This window comes from Neofelis nebulosa, chromosome 3 (genome assembly GCF_028018385.1).
Source record: "Neofelis nebulosa isolate mNeoNeb1 chromosome 3, mNeoNeb1.pri, whole genome shotgun sequence".
In the NCBI taxonomy this organism is placed as follows: Eukaryota; Metazoa; Chordata; class Mammalia; order Carnivora; family Felidae; genus Neofelis; species Neofelis nebulosa.
In genome coordinates, this window is record NC_080784.1 from 169,700,876 (window position 1) to 169,715,474 (window position 14,599).

General features: G+C 37.6%; 1 long non-coding RNA gene across 1 annotated transcript; it reads left to right on the forward strand.

Annotated features, from left to right (window-relative positions):
* Window positions 1–59: 59 nt before the first annotated feature.
* Window positions 60–13,201, forward strand: LOC131507645 (uncharacterized). Its single transcript, XR_009259608.1, has 3 exons — window positions 60–382; window positions 11,369–11,587; window positions 12,768–13,201. It is a non-coding gene; the product is annotated as an uncharacterized LOC131507645 (long non-coding RNA).
* Window positions 13,202–14,599: the final 1,398 nt, after the last annotated feature.

Consider the following 14,599-nt stretch of genomic DNA (forward strand, 5'->3'; position numbering starts at 1 on the left):
GACGTCGTGACGCCGGCGTGCCTCCGCGCGGGGCTGTAAGGGAGTCACGTGAGGGGAAGCGCTCTCCAGCAGTGTCAGTCTGGAGCTCGAAACAGCGTTGACGTTTAGCTTCCTTTCAAATGGCAAATGATTTGCAACTGTTTTTGAAAGTCTAAAAGTCGAAATAGAGTCCCCGTGTTGTTAGTGATATTGCTAATATTTTAGTGCACCTGTAAGGACACGGGTGGTAAAATTGATTGCAATAATGTATCCTGGGAAAGTTTGGGACAGGAAAGAAAGTGAAAAAAAGTTACACACTGAACTCCCAGAAGTCTCCATCATCTTCAAGTTACGATGTCAACAAATACTGACCTTGCAGAGGGCAGAGCTCTGGCTAAGTAAGGTGGGTGGTAATGATAAGAGATAATGAGACCAGTGTCTGTCCCCCACTATCACCTTTGAGCTTTTTTGGACTATCTAGTGTTCGATACAGAGGAATGGTAACAGCAGCTGTGTTGAGTTCACCATCGTATTGGTTCTAGTTTGTTCTTGGACTCCTATTAATTAACCAAAACAGTACTTGTTACAACACTAATTACTACTGTCACCTTTGTTAGAGAATAAACTTTACAGGTACCTTGAAGTACAATGAACATGATAATTCGTGGTACTTTACAGAAATCGGTGTTGCCCAAACAGCGGTAATTTGAATATTATTCTCATCGATTTCACCATATCTTTATACTCCTTTTATATACTTAATATTTTTCTTTAAATCAAATTACCTTTGATACTTAATTTATTTTAAAAGAAAAATTTGTATCCTTACTATAAATAGAAAAAGAATGACCTGTCATAAATTAAAACAGTAAAAATAAGTGTAATTAATTTTTAAAAAATGTGATTCAATGCTAACATCTTACCTGTGAAAGGCTCTGAATCTCTCTTGATTGAAAACATGGATTAGCAGGCATTACAGAAGAATTTAGAAACATAGCACTAAACAAAGATTTTTCTCCTTGACTCAATTAGCGGTATTGAAATAAAATTGGAAGAATTTTCTCTGTATGATTCAGTGTTCTGGATGCCATGTCTGTCTCACCTAAAGTCATCTTGGTACCTCCATTAGTCCCACATTCTGGGAACACTGCAATATCTTATGGGATTGATGCTACATTCCCAAACCCACGGATGTGTATTCATTAGAAAAATACTCACTGAGCATTTGTTGTGTCAGGTACTGGACTTGATATGGGAACTCGAAGAAATTAAGCAAACTGTCTGAAATCACATGATAGGTAAAATGGAAAAATCTGTATTTGAAACCAGAGCTCATCCCTCTGCAATATCTTTGACAGCACAAGTTTATTTAGTTTTCAATCTGGGAGAAAGGGAAGGTTGAGTCAATAAAGTTTCAAAGTGGAGGTATATTATCCTCTGAGCCTGGAAGGATAAAAAGTTTTACTATAGTTTAACCAAGCAGAGGGATTGTGGACAGCATAATTGTACCCACTATGTTCCCAGTACTACTCTACACAACTTTGTTTTTATCAACTTGTTTAAGCCTTACAGGGCCCTGGAATGCAGGTATTCTTGTGACTATTTTTTACAGACATCTGAGAAAAATGTGGCTTTTTAAGAAACTTCCCACAGTTACACAGTTAGTGATGAAGTGGGCTGTGACCCCAAACAGTCTAACTCCAGAGTCTGCACCCTTAACCATTCCATTAAAGTCTGTTGAGCAAGGGAAAATAAGTAAAAACATATGAACTATTGAATTCATGGTCGGTAGAGGGAAATGGGCAAGACTTGGGACAGTGGCATTTTGAGGCAAGGACTTCTGAAGAACTCACATAATTAAAATCTGACATAAATCAAGAATCCTCTCCCCCATGAATAACTATATAATAGGGAGATTACATCCTTAGTATTACATCAGTTGGTTACACTGGATTGGTTACATCAATCCACAACTATTGTATTTATGTATATTGTATACATGTATTTTAAAACATGTTTAAAGGGCTTCTCAGTGTGCTAGGGCTGCAATAACAAAGGACCGCGGACTGGTTGGCTTAAACAATAGAAATGCATTTTCTCATAGTTCTGGAGTCTAGAAGTCAGAGATCAAGGTGTCAGCAGGGATGGTTTCTCCTGAGTCCTCCTCTCTCCTTGGATAATAAATAGGTGATTGTCTTCTCCCTGTTTCTGCATGGCCTTCCCTCTGTACCTCTTTGTGTCCTTATCTCCTCTTACAAGCACACCAGTCATTTTAGATTTGGACCAACCCTAAAAACCTCATTCTAAATTACCTCTTTAAGGATCTTCTCCTCAAATAGAGTCACCTTCTGAGGTGTACTGGGGTTAGATCATCAACATATGAATTTGGAGGTGGGGGAGGGGCAATTTAGCCCATAATAAAGGAAATAATAAATAAAATCCTAATACGTAAATAATTCTAGCACCTCTAAATTTGCTTCAAAGTTACTGTGAAGCATTTTAACCCTAGCATACTGTTAATAATGTTTAGGATGACATCACAGCAGTCCTCCTCACAAGCACATGCACAACTTTAAAAGCGTATTTAGGGGACCTTAACAAAGGACCTCCAATACTGTTAGGCAGCTAAAATGGTGCCACCGTGTGTCTCCAGTGAAAACTACAGCTTAGAATTCATTTTTTAAGTCAGTTTTTAAAATCTGTGATAATTTTTAGAGTTTCATGTATTTTCGAATTAGGGCTTTATAAATACTTTCACATTACAAAATCGAAGTTATTTGAGGAAAAAGGGAGAAAAGTGGCAGGAGTTATGTGTGGAAAAAACAATTTCAGTCAAGTTGGTGAAGAACTTTGAACAAGGTCTTGCTAGTTAGCATTTCACCATTTTCCTGCCCAGAAGCTATTGTACTGTATGCAAGGAAATAACACATCAGGTTTCTGTTTTCAGAAACCTATTGTAACAATGGGGTGTAAATAGACTGAAGAGGAAAGCAAATGAAGTGATGAGAGAGAAATGGAGACAGAGAGAGGGGAGGCTCCGATTTTTATAATCTAGGTGAGACACGCTAAAGGCCTGAATGAGTCACTGGCAGAGAACAGGGATGAAAGAGTAATTGGTGGGTATTTTGGAGACAGAATTAACAGGGTTAATTTGATGTAGAAAGAGGTAGGAGTCCAGGATGACTTCACATTTTCTAGCTTTGGTATACTGGAAAATGAATTGATGTTTACTAGAATGTGACACTTAGATATTCAGTATCTAACAGGTGCTTGGGAAAAAAGTTCAGGGCTAGAATTTTGCAAACCATACCTAAAAAGATGATGACAACCACTGTGGGAGTTTTTTTTTTTTTTTAATTTTTTTTTCAACGTTTTTTATTTATTTTTGGGACAGAGAGAGACAGAGCATGAACGGGGGAGGGGGAGAGAGAGAGGGAGACACAGAATCGGAAACAGGCTCCAGGCTCCGAGCCATCAGCCCAGAGCCTGACACGGGGCTCGAACTCACGGACCGCGAGATAGTGACCTGGCTGAAGTCGGACGCTTAACCGACTGCGCCACCTAGGCGCCCCAACTGTGGGAGTTTTTGAAGTCAGAGGGTAGTAAATAAACTAGTTGAGAAAATAACTTGACACACTAGGATACTCTTTTGTTAAGTGAGAGAAACAGTTCACAGTCATGGAATAGTGTGTGAGGTGAGCATTTACATTTTTTTTAGAAATTCCGGTAAGTATCCAAAAGCACAGTATTAATTCAGGGTTGCAAAAATGAAATAGATGTGGTTATGGTACTGAAAGGATTCACCATCAAGGGAAGAAAGTCATTATATGAAAGATAATTGTATTACAATATTGTAATTGCTATGATAGAAATGTGGATAGGTTGTTGCAGGAGAATGGAAGGGAGGCACCTTTCATAGTCAGGGAGCGGAGGTCTCAGAAGAGTCTTCATGTGAAAGTGAATTTATAGACACTTATAAGGACTTAGTATGTGCCACATATTCCTCTAAGAATTTTATAAATACTCTCTCAATTAATCTTCAATACAACTCTATAATCAGTATTATATCCCCTATATTAGAGATGGGGAAACTGAGGCGTTAGCAGGTTAAATAGTTTGTTTGAATCCACATACATAGTGTGTAACAAAGGGACATTCAAACACTACTCTGATAGATTTCAAAATCATCCCATCGGCCACAAAATTATGCCACCTAAGTTGGTGTTCCGATCTTAGCTAGGCTGATAATTCAAAGTGGAGCATGGCATTCCAGATCCTATGTGAGGAAAGGCATGATACATGTAGGAAACTTCTAGCACTTCTAGGTTGCAGGAGTTTAGAATTCAGAAAGAGATGAAGCTTGAAAAGAAATCAGAAGCCAGACCATGGAAGGAGGAGTGTGGCCTTCATGTTGTAGGTGGTTACAGCCGCTGCTGGTTTGGAAAGGTTTTAGGCAAGGGGAGTAACATGGCTAGATAGTGTTTCATGTAGGTCAATCTGACAGCTGCTTGAAGGCAGGTTAGAAGTTAGGTTTGAGAGATAAATGATGATGGCTTATTAGGGCAGTGGTAGGGTAGGGATGGAGAAGAAATAAATTTGACTAAAAGGTAAAATTGGCCTGCCTTGAAAAGAGAATTGAATATGAAAAAGGCAACTTTTAGAACACCAAAGTAAAAAAAAAAAAAAAAAAAGATTTTCCTATTTCACACTTGAAGTGTATCAACTGGCCTGTGGTTTTCATTCATCACAGATATCATCTATTGGTTTAGAAGATTAAGAATACAAGGGAAGAGGCACCATTTTGTTTTGTTTTGCCCTAGTGAGACTCTTGTGACTGCCTTTACAATTCAACTACTTCATGGTGTATTAGTCTTTATGATTTAAAAAAAAAGGTGGGAGTGGGGCGCCTGGGTGGCTCAGTCAGTTAAGCATCCAACTCTTGATTTCAGCTCAAGTCATGGTCTCACAGCTCATGGGTTTGAGCCCCACATACCACTCCATGTTGACAGTGCAGAGCTTGCTTGGGATTCTTTCTTGCTCTCTCTCTGCCCTCCCCCCCTTGCACTCCTTCTCCCAAAATAAATAAACTTATAAGAGAAAAAAAAACACCTTAAAAGCAAAGCTTCTGGTTCACAAATTCCTCCATGAAACTTATTGTTTCAGGGATTTAGAAATAACTGAAATGACTTGTCTTTGGATTCCTATATTTATTGTTTGGGTATACAAAAACCTGTTTGATGACCTAGCCTAATGTCTTGACCTGCTGGAATGATATAGTACTCATGCACCAAATTATGTCACACATGAATAGCCTGGCTGCTGTGTCCTTCAGGCATGTAGCTTTCGTAACTACAAGGGAATGCTCAACAATGGCTGTACTCTTTGGAATATCATATATTTGGGAGCACAGATCTTCACTAGTAAAACTATGAAAGCTGTCTTTTTCCAAAAGCTATATCAGTGAACATTTGTATTTTACTTAAAGAAAATACTGAATTAAACATTTTAATCAATTTTGTTATAAAGAGTTAAATTCCTAAATAAGTAATTTATTATGGATGTTAATGTGTAATTTTTATCCTCCTAAAATATGGGGAGGCATAAGGTTGGAAGTGCAAGTGTTATGCCCAGAATTCGTGATCTCCAAAGACCACCAGGGAGCCGAGTCCGATGCAAAAGCACAGAGCCTTTATTTGAGCTAGCTTGAGCTCAATCCCCTACCTGCACCAATGCAGCGGTGAGATGCCGGGGAGAGAGAGCGAGTTTCAAAAGCACAAAGGTTTTATTGGGGCCTAGGGGCAGTTGGTGAGGTAATGGCTGTGGCCTCAGCCAATTAGCTGGGGAAGGGTCTGAGTCCTGTTACGCAGGTCGCCAGGCGTGTTTTGATCGGGAAGTTTGAATGGGTGAGCAGGACGTTACTCAAGGGGAGGAGGCGTGGTCAAGGTGAGGGACACAGAACAAGGTGGAGTCGGCCGGCGTAGGCCCGCCGTTTCACAAGCACCATGCTCAACATGTGGCTTGAACTCACGACCTTGAAATTAAGACTCATGTGCTCTGTGCCCCAAGATTAGAAGTGTTTAAGAGAGTATCGGAACCCAAACTGTACAGCAATAGCTAAGTGAAGGTTATTGCAGTGTTTCTCCCAGAGAATGTGCTGTCATTCTGGTCAGAACCACGTGGCCCTCAAACCTCAGCAGGGTGTTCTCCCAAAGAAAAACTAGGTGCTGACAGCAAATGAAACAATGGTGGATATTGGTGTTAATAAATGTCTCTATAGGCATTAAAGGATTAGTAAACAATCCTGGAGATTGCACGTCTAAGAGCAAGAATGCCAAGGAAAAATAGATCTTTATTCCTTAAGGGAATTAATTTTTTGTGACTTCATTTGTCTTTTAGAAAATCACTTTAGCATCTGCTTCTTACCTACTTTATTTTTTGCTTCTCTGATTTTCTTTTGTAAATTATTATTTGTACAGTGCTGATTATTTTTCCTCTTCTAATTTCTCTGACTTTTATCATTAGTTTTAGATTCATTAAACACCTCATAAATATTAATTTATTTAAAAGTGAGTTACCATAGGGAATATCTTTCAGTTTTGTGCTTATTTCTCTTTGGCAGTTGTGGAATTTTTTTTTAATCTTTATTTGTTTATTTGAGAGAGAGAGGGAGGGAGAGGGAGGGGCAGAGAGAGAGGAGAGAGAGAATCTCAAGCAGGCTCCACACTATCAGCCCATGACCCAACTCAATGCTCAATCCCATGAACTGTGAGATCATGACCTGAGCCGTAATAAAGAGTCAGATGCTTGAGTGACTGAGCTGAGCCACCGAGGTGCCCCTGTTGTGGAACATTTTTTTATTTCTTTCTTGCTCTGAAGGAAAGGAATTGTCACTTCTAGAGTAACGACTATGAGGAATAATTACTTTTTTTTTTACTAGTTTTATTTATTTATATTTGAATTTACATCCAAATTAGTTAGCATATAGTGCAACAATGATTTCAGGAGTAGATTCCTTAGTGCCCCTTACCCATTTAGCCCATCCCGCCTCGAACAACCCCTCCCGTAACCCTCAGTTTGTTCTCCATATTTATGTGTCTCTTCTGTTTTTTCCCCCTCCCTGTTTTTATATTATTTTTGTTTCCCTTCCCTTATGTTCATCTGTTTTGTCTCTTAACGGCCTCATATGAGTGAAGTCATATGATTTTTGTCTTTCTCTGACTAATTTCACTTAGCATAATACCCTCCAGTTCCATCCACATAGTTGCAAATGGCAAGATTTCATTCTTTTTGATTGCCAAGTAATACTCCATTATATATATATACCACATTTTCTTTATGCATTCATCCAGCAATGGACATTTGAGCTCTTTCCATACTTTGGCTATTGTTGATAGTTCTGCTATATACATGGGGGTGCATGTGTCCCTTCGAAATAGTACACATGTATCCTTTCGATAAATGCCTAGCAATGCAATTGCTGGGTCATAGGGTAGTTCTATTTTTAGTTTTTTGAGGAACCTCCATACTGTTTTCCAGAGTGGCTGCACCAGCTTGCATTCCCACTAACAATGCAAAAGAGATCCTCTTTTTCACATCCTCACCAACATCTGTTGTTGCCTGAGTTGTTAATGTGAGCCACTCTGACAGGTATAAGGTGGTAACTCACTGATGATGAGTGATGTTGAGCATTTTTTTATGTGTCGGTTGGCCATCTGGATGTCTTCTTTGGAGAAATGTCTATCCATGACTTTTGCCCATTTCTTCACTGGATTCTTTGTTTTTTGGGTGTTGAGTTTGATAAGTTATTTAAGATTTAGGATACTAACCCTTTATCTGATATGTCATTTGCAAATATCTTCTCCCATTCTTTCGGTTGCCTTTTAGTTTTTTCTGATTGTTTCCTTCACTGTGCAGAAGCTTTTTATTTTGATGAGGTCCCAGTAGTTCATTTTTGCTTTTGTTTCCCTTGCCTCTGGAGACGTGTTGAATAAGAAGTTGCTGCGGCCAAGATCGAAGAGGTTTTTGCCTGCTTTCTCCTTGAGGATGTTGATGGCTTCCTGTCTTACATTGAGGTCTTTCATACATTTTGAGTTTATTTTTGTGTATGGTGTAAGAAAGTGGTCCAGGTTCATTCTTCTGCATGTTCCTGTCCAGTTTTCCCAGCACCACTTGCTGAAGAGGCTGTCTTTATTCCATTGGATATTCTTTCCTGCTTGGTCAAAGATTAGTTAGCCATATGTTTGTGGGTCCATTTCTGGGTTCTCTATTCTGTTCCATTGATCTGAGTGTCTGTTCTTGTGCTGGTACCATACTGTCTTGATGATTACAGCTTTGTAGTATACCTTGAAGTCTGGGGTTGTTGTGTCCTGCTTTGGTTTTCTTTTTCAAGATTGCTTTGGCTATTTGGGGTCTTTTCGGGTTCCATACAAATTTTAGGATTATTTGTTCTGGCTCTGTGAAGAATGCTGGTGTTATTTTGATAGGGATTGCATTGAATATGTAGATTGCTTTGGGTAGTATTGACATTTTAACAATATTTGTTCTTCCTATCCAGGAGCATGGAATCTCTTTCCATTTTTTTGTGTCTTCTTCAATTTCTTTCATAAGCTTTCTATAGTTTTCAGTGGATAGATTTTTCACGTCTTTGGTTAGATTTATTCCTAGGTATTTTATGGTTTTTTGTGTGAGGAATAAATACTTTTAAAGTTGAACTAGTAATATGAAAAAACAAGTGTCCAAAAAAAAAAAAAAAAAAGCCTAGAGGCTCTACTCGAAAGAATCTCTGTGGATTGCAGAGGATTTAAGTTTGCAATAAAATGTGTGAGCATAAATTGTTGGCACATTCAGGCTGTACATCCAACAACTTTGCATTAAAGAGTATAGTCTCTTATCAGAAGCTTCTGGAGTGGCCACATCAAGAATGTAGCATCTTTTTAGATGCACTTATTTGCAATATTTTAGTAGTTATGGGAGGTGTTTTTATACATCATCATATAATCCAAAAACTTCATTTTATTGATAAAAAAATGGAGATCCAGGGAAGCTAGTAAATTGCCTGAGGTCAAAAGGGGGAAGAAGCCATCTTACATTATTGTATGTACACCTCTGTGTCTGAAGGAAATGATGACTAGGGAAATCTCTGACACAAAACTCTGTGGTGGTCTTAGTGAAGGAATTTGATACTGTCCTTCCCTCTAGAAAAAGGTGAGCTGTAGGTCCTCTGGTATCATGTAGGTTTTGTTGGATGAATCTCATATCTCCCATTTACCTTCTTCATCATAACAGATGATTTAGGGAGAAATAGCATAAGTGTCTGACATCTAGAAGACACATTATAGTAGATACTGTTTTGCCTTGCCAGATGAATTATATGACTTTCTTAGAAAAGGAGAGTTTCATAAAATTGGCATGATTTTTATGAAGATGAGTTTTGTTCATTTAATTAGTTGTTTTTTGTTTTTTTTAAGGACTTACATAAAAGCAGTTTTACTGAAAAGGATCTTTTATTATCTATTGTTACAGAGCAACACACATTCATTATCTCATAGTTTCTGGGTCAAGAAACCTCACATGGCTTATTTGGGTCCCCTGTTTTCACAGCCTATGACAAGGCTGCAATGAAGGTGTTTGAACTAGGAATCTCATCTGAACTAGCATCTCATCTGAAGTTGCAGCCAGAGAAGGGTCTGTCACCAGGCTCACTCAGTGACTGTTGGCAGCATTCAGATTGGGTTGACTGAGATCCTCACTTCTTACCTGTCTATTTACTGGAGCCCTCCCAGTTACATGCCTCCTGGGCCTCTCCCACAATGCAGCTCATATCATCAAAGTGTGCAAGCCATGCAGACAATAGATAGAGTCTCCCAACAAGACAGAAGTCACAATGATTTGTAACTTAATTGTGGCCATTACCCCCCATGACCATTGTCATGTTTAACTGATTAGAACCAAGCTACTTGTCCAGATTACACTCAAGGAAAGGTATTATACAAAACATGAACACCAGGATGCTGGTATCAATCAGAGCCATATAAGATGCTTCCTACAACAACTGTAAAGCAACCTTTCCAATAAGATCTCTCAATATCACTATTATTCTGTGAGAACTATAGTATGATATCCACAGCCTAAAATCCACAGCTTTACCAGTTGCTTGGCAGGAGATTTCCATATAAAAACACTGTCCTGCAACCCTTGGAGATCACTGGTCTTTAATGTGTTCATAATTTTGTTTTTTCTAAATATCATATGGTTGGAATTATAGAGTGTATAACCTTTCCAGATTAGCTTCTTTCACCTCATAATATATATTTAAGTTTCCTGCATATCTTTTCATGACTTGATAACTCCTTTCTCTTTGTGCTGCAGATTTCATTGTATGGATGTATCACAGTTTATTTATCCATTTGCCTACTGAAGAACCTGTTGGTTGCTTCCAAGTTTTGACAGTTATGAAGTTGCTATAAACATCAACGTGCTGCTTTGTTATAGACATACATTTTTCAGTTCCTTTGTGTAAATGCCAAGGAGTGTGATACGTCTATTTCTTAATAGAAATGTTTGTCATTAGTATTTGCTAAGCAATTAATTTATCACTATGTGATGCTAATTACTGTGAGCTATTACTGTTTCTAACTTCATGTATATAGGAACATATATGTAAAACATATATAACACTGTAATATATGTATTTAACTAAAATGAACTCATGTAAGTTCTAAAGGCTATTACATGATTTGAGGAATATATGTAAAATGGTCAGTCCTGAAAATCAATTCTGCCAAATGAATTTGAGAGTATATTTCTTTTTTAAATGTTTATTTATCTATCTATTTATTTATTTATTTAGAGACAATGAGTGGGGGAGGGGCAGAAAGAGGAAGAGAATCTTAAGCAGCTCCACACTCAGCATGGAGCCTGACACGGGTCTTGATCCCATGACTCTGGGATCTTGACCTGAGCCAAAATCAAGAGTCAACTGCTCAACCAACTGAGCCACCCAGGTGCCATCTTCCTCACTAATTTACTATCCTAAGCCCAGACTTCTTTGTCTCATCAATTCTTCACAAATTTATTTTTTTTTGGCTTATGTCAATTTAATTATTAGACCAACCAAAGCATCTGGAAGGAAGAAGGGAAGAATTTTCTGCCCCTATACCAATTCCACACACCAAATCATGTTCTACTTATTTATTGCTGTATTACAAACCACTCCAAAATGTAGTGGCTTAAAATAAGAACCATTCCTTTTGCTCATCTATCTGCAGTTTGGGCAGGACTTGGCAGGGATGAGTTCTTTCTGTTTCCTGATAACTGTGGCCTCAACTGGGATGACTGGAAAAGCTGGAGACTTAAAATGCCCAACATCTCTTTTTTCTTTTGGTTACAGGACCTCTCCATGTGGTGTCCTCACACAGCCTCTCCAGCATGACAGCCTCAGGATAGCTGGTCTCATTATATGGCAAGTGGTCCAAGAACGAGTGTTGCAAGAGACCCGAGCAGAAGCTGAATAGCTTCTTCTTTATTACCCAACTCTGAGAATCTGAGAACACCACTTCTACCACATTTTATTGGTTAAGCAAGTCACTAAGGCCAGCCCATATCCAAGGTGAAGAGAAATAGATCCCACTTCTTAATAAGAGGAGTGTCAAAGAATTTGCAGTTATCCTTAATGGGCCTCAAACCACAAAGTGTTCAGTTGCAGAGGTGTATCATGATTTATTTAACTAGTCCCTTAGACATTCATGCCAGTAGGAGATTTTACTTTATGTGTGTCCCTGATTACATTCTTAGGATAAATTCCTTCCATTGGATTTGATAAGTCAGGTAACATACAAGTTTTATAATGTGTTTCAATGCCTAATTACCTGCTATGGATTTTTAAATACAATGTACACTAAAATAAACTCTGAGAGAGTTCTGATTGCCTTCATATTTACTAAAACTAGATGTTTTCACTTAATTTTGTCTATGTTAATTTGATGGGTCAAAGTTAATTCTAGTTTTAGTTTAAAATTATTAATACTTTAAATTTTTGCCTGTTATTGTTTATTTCTTTGCTATTATTTTCTCTTTCATTTTAATCTCTTTGTCCTTTTCTTCTGAATTAGAAGGTAATATCTTAAGTGTATTCTCTACAGCCCTGATTAAAATTTCTGAACTATCATTTATACTCTATCATTTCCATTGAGGATTTAAATTATTCTGTTTTACTAAATGGCTTCTTTACATGCTTCCTAAATAACCCAACTCCTTTTTGGTATCAGCTTCCTCCTCTTATGTTTTGTTCTAATTTGTTGTCTTCTCATTTAATCTGTTCTCTGACTTTGACTTTGAAGACATGTGTGATCTTGTGAGGAAAATTTAAGTTAAACACAAATCCAGTCCATTACTGTATTTAGTGGGCATTTATAAACCACAATATGTTGCTGTCCTACAAAAGGGAAGGGATGAAAACGGGCACTCCTGTCAACCCCTCTAAGCTGTGGGCTCCGACTCTTCCCTCTAAGCTGTGGGCTCCGACTCTTCCCTCAAGACCTCACTAACACTGCAGATGAGCCCTGGAAAAGAAGGAGGGTACAGTATAGATTTGTATACAAAATACTGGTAAAGCTTAATGTTTGTTTCTCATTGGATAAGAATAAATACAAATGGTAGTTCTTCTGTTGGATTTTTATAGTAGGCTGGATCCTCAGATTATTCAGCAAAAGTACTGTGTGACATGAAAAGCTCTATTCCCCCAATATAAATTGTCACTAAATACCTCTTATCTTTGACACTACCAATAGCCGCATAGAGGGGAGATGGTAGTTCCAAGATGCATCAACCTTGACAATCAACAACTTCCACCCCAGTGCTACTGCTGCAACTCCTCTTCATGGTATTCCCCAACACCGAGCCTCCTTCTCACTAGAAGAAGCCTTCTCTAAGTATGTATCAGCATACAAGCAGGTGGCCGGATTTTGCCACTGGCACTCAAGCAGAATCCTGGGGTCCCTGGGGGCGGCTCAGTCAGTTAAGCGTCAGGCTCTTGATTTTTGGCTCACAGTTGATGAGATCTGGCACTGCATGAGGCTCTGCACTGATAGTGTGGATCCTGCTTGGAATTCTCTCCCCCTCTCCCCGCCATGTATTCTCTCCCCCCTCCCTCACTCTCTCAAAAATAAATAAATAGACATTGGGAAAAAAAAAAAAAGTAGAATCCTTACCATAATGGCACGGCTGCTTTTTCTTCTAATATGTATAAAGCCTACGACTCCAAGGATCTCAGGAATCTACCTCCTTCTTTTCATATGAATGACTGTTGTCCTGCGTGATGCGAAGAATGTGATAGAAGTCATTTTTCTCACTGCAGACTCATCAAGTTTATCATAGAAATTCTACCCAGATTCTGGCAGTAGGCTGATTCCAAGCATCACTTTTTGGGATTGTGGAGTATTTATCTTTTTCTAAACCCCCATGAGCATCTTGTTTAGAAATTGTGAGGCAACTTTCTAGCCTAGTGCCATTTTAAACCAAAGACCCAAAATATTTTTTAAAAAGAAACAAAATTGTATTAAAGATATCGTTTTGTCATTAAGTACACTAATTTTCCTAGCTCAAGTTTGTGAATGAAAATATAAATACTTCAAAGTACAGAGTTGTTTGTAAAAGGACACCTATATATTAAGGCAATGTTTGACTACATGTCCACTAAATTAAAAATTTAAGCTGTAGGTAATGAGTGATATCCTAGTGCCAAAAAGTGGAGCTACTGTTTTATGAAATAGAATTTCTATATTAAGAATTACATTTAAATATATATATGTATATATACATATATATGTGTATATACATATACACATATACATATATTTATATATATATAAAATATTTGGTCAATTTTCCAAACTGCTGCAACTCCTTTTACCCACTCAGTGTGATGGAATACCTTGAAAAAATCTAATGGTACAATTGCAAAGGTAGAATTATGACAGAGCATGGGATAGATTTTGCCTTTCATTGCTGAAAGACATATAGATAAGATATGCTTGCATCATTACTGATTGGTATCTGAGAGAGTTTAATCAAAATAATAAGTGATGTACTGGCAAGAAAGTCCATTCTTAGTCTGTCATTAAAATCTTTATTTCTTTCTAAAAAATAAGAGGTAAAAGTTGAAGTAATCTTTCATGTGTAATCACTATTTGTATACATAAGATACCCATCACCTTCTTTTAGTGAAATGGATTTTTTTCGTGTAGATTTATGTAATAGCAAAGAAGAATTCATTAATAAATATTTATGTGGTGAATTGCTATAAATATTGGACAGAGAGTGAATATAGTTACCTGTTATTCTCCAACTTTATTTCCACCTAGAAGCATAATCATAACAGATAATATTTACTGAGCATTTACTATTTGCTCCACATTGTGTTAATTATTCCTGTTACAAAAGCCTGTATAATTTAACTCATGTTTTATACACAAATTTATTTATACTCACACATATATACTAATGTGTGTTACATATGTGTATTCATTTTAATAACTTAGGTATATTATAAAACATGGAAAAATAAAATGAATTTGATAAGATAAAATAAATAGTCCCTAACAGGTAGGTATAAATTCTATTC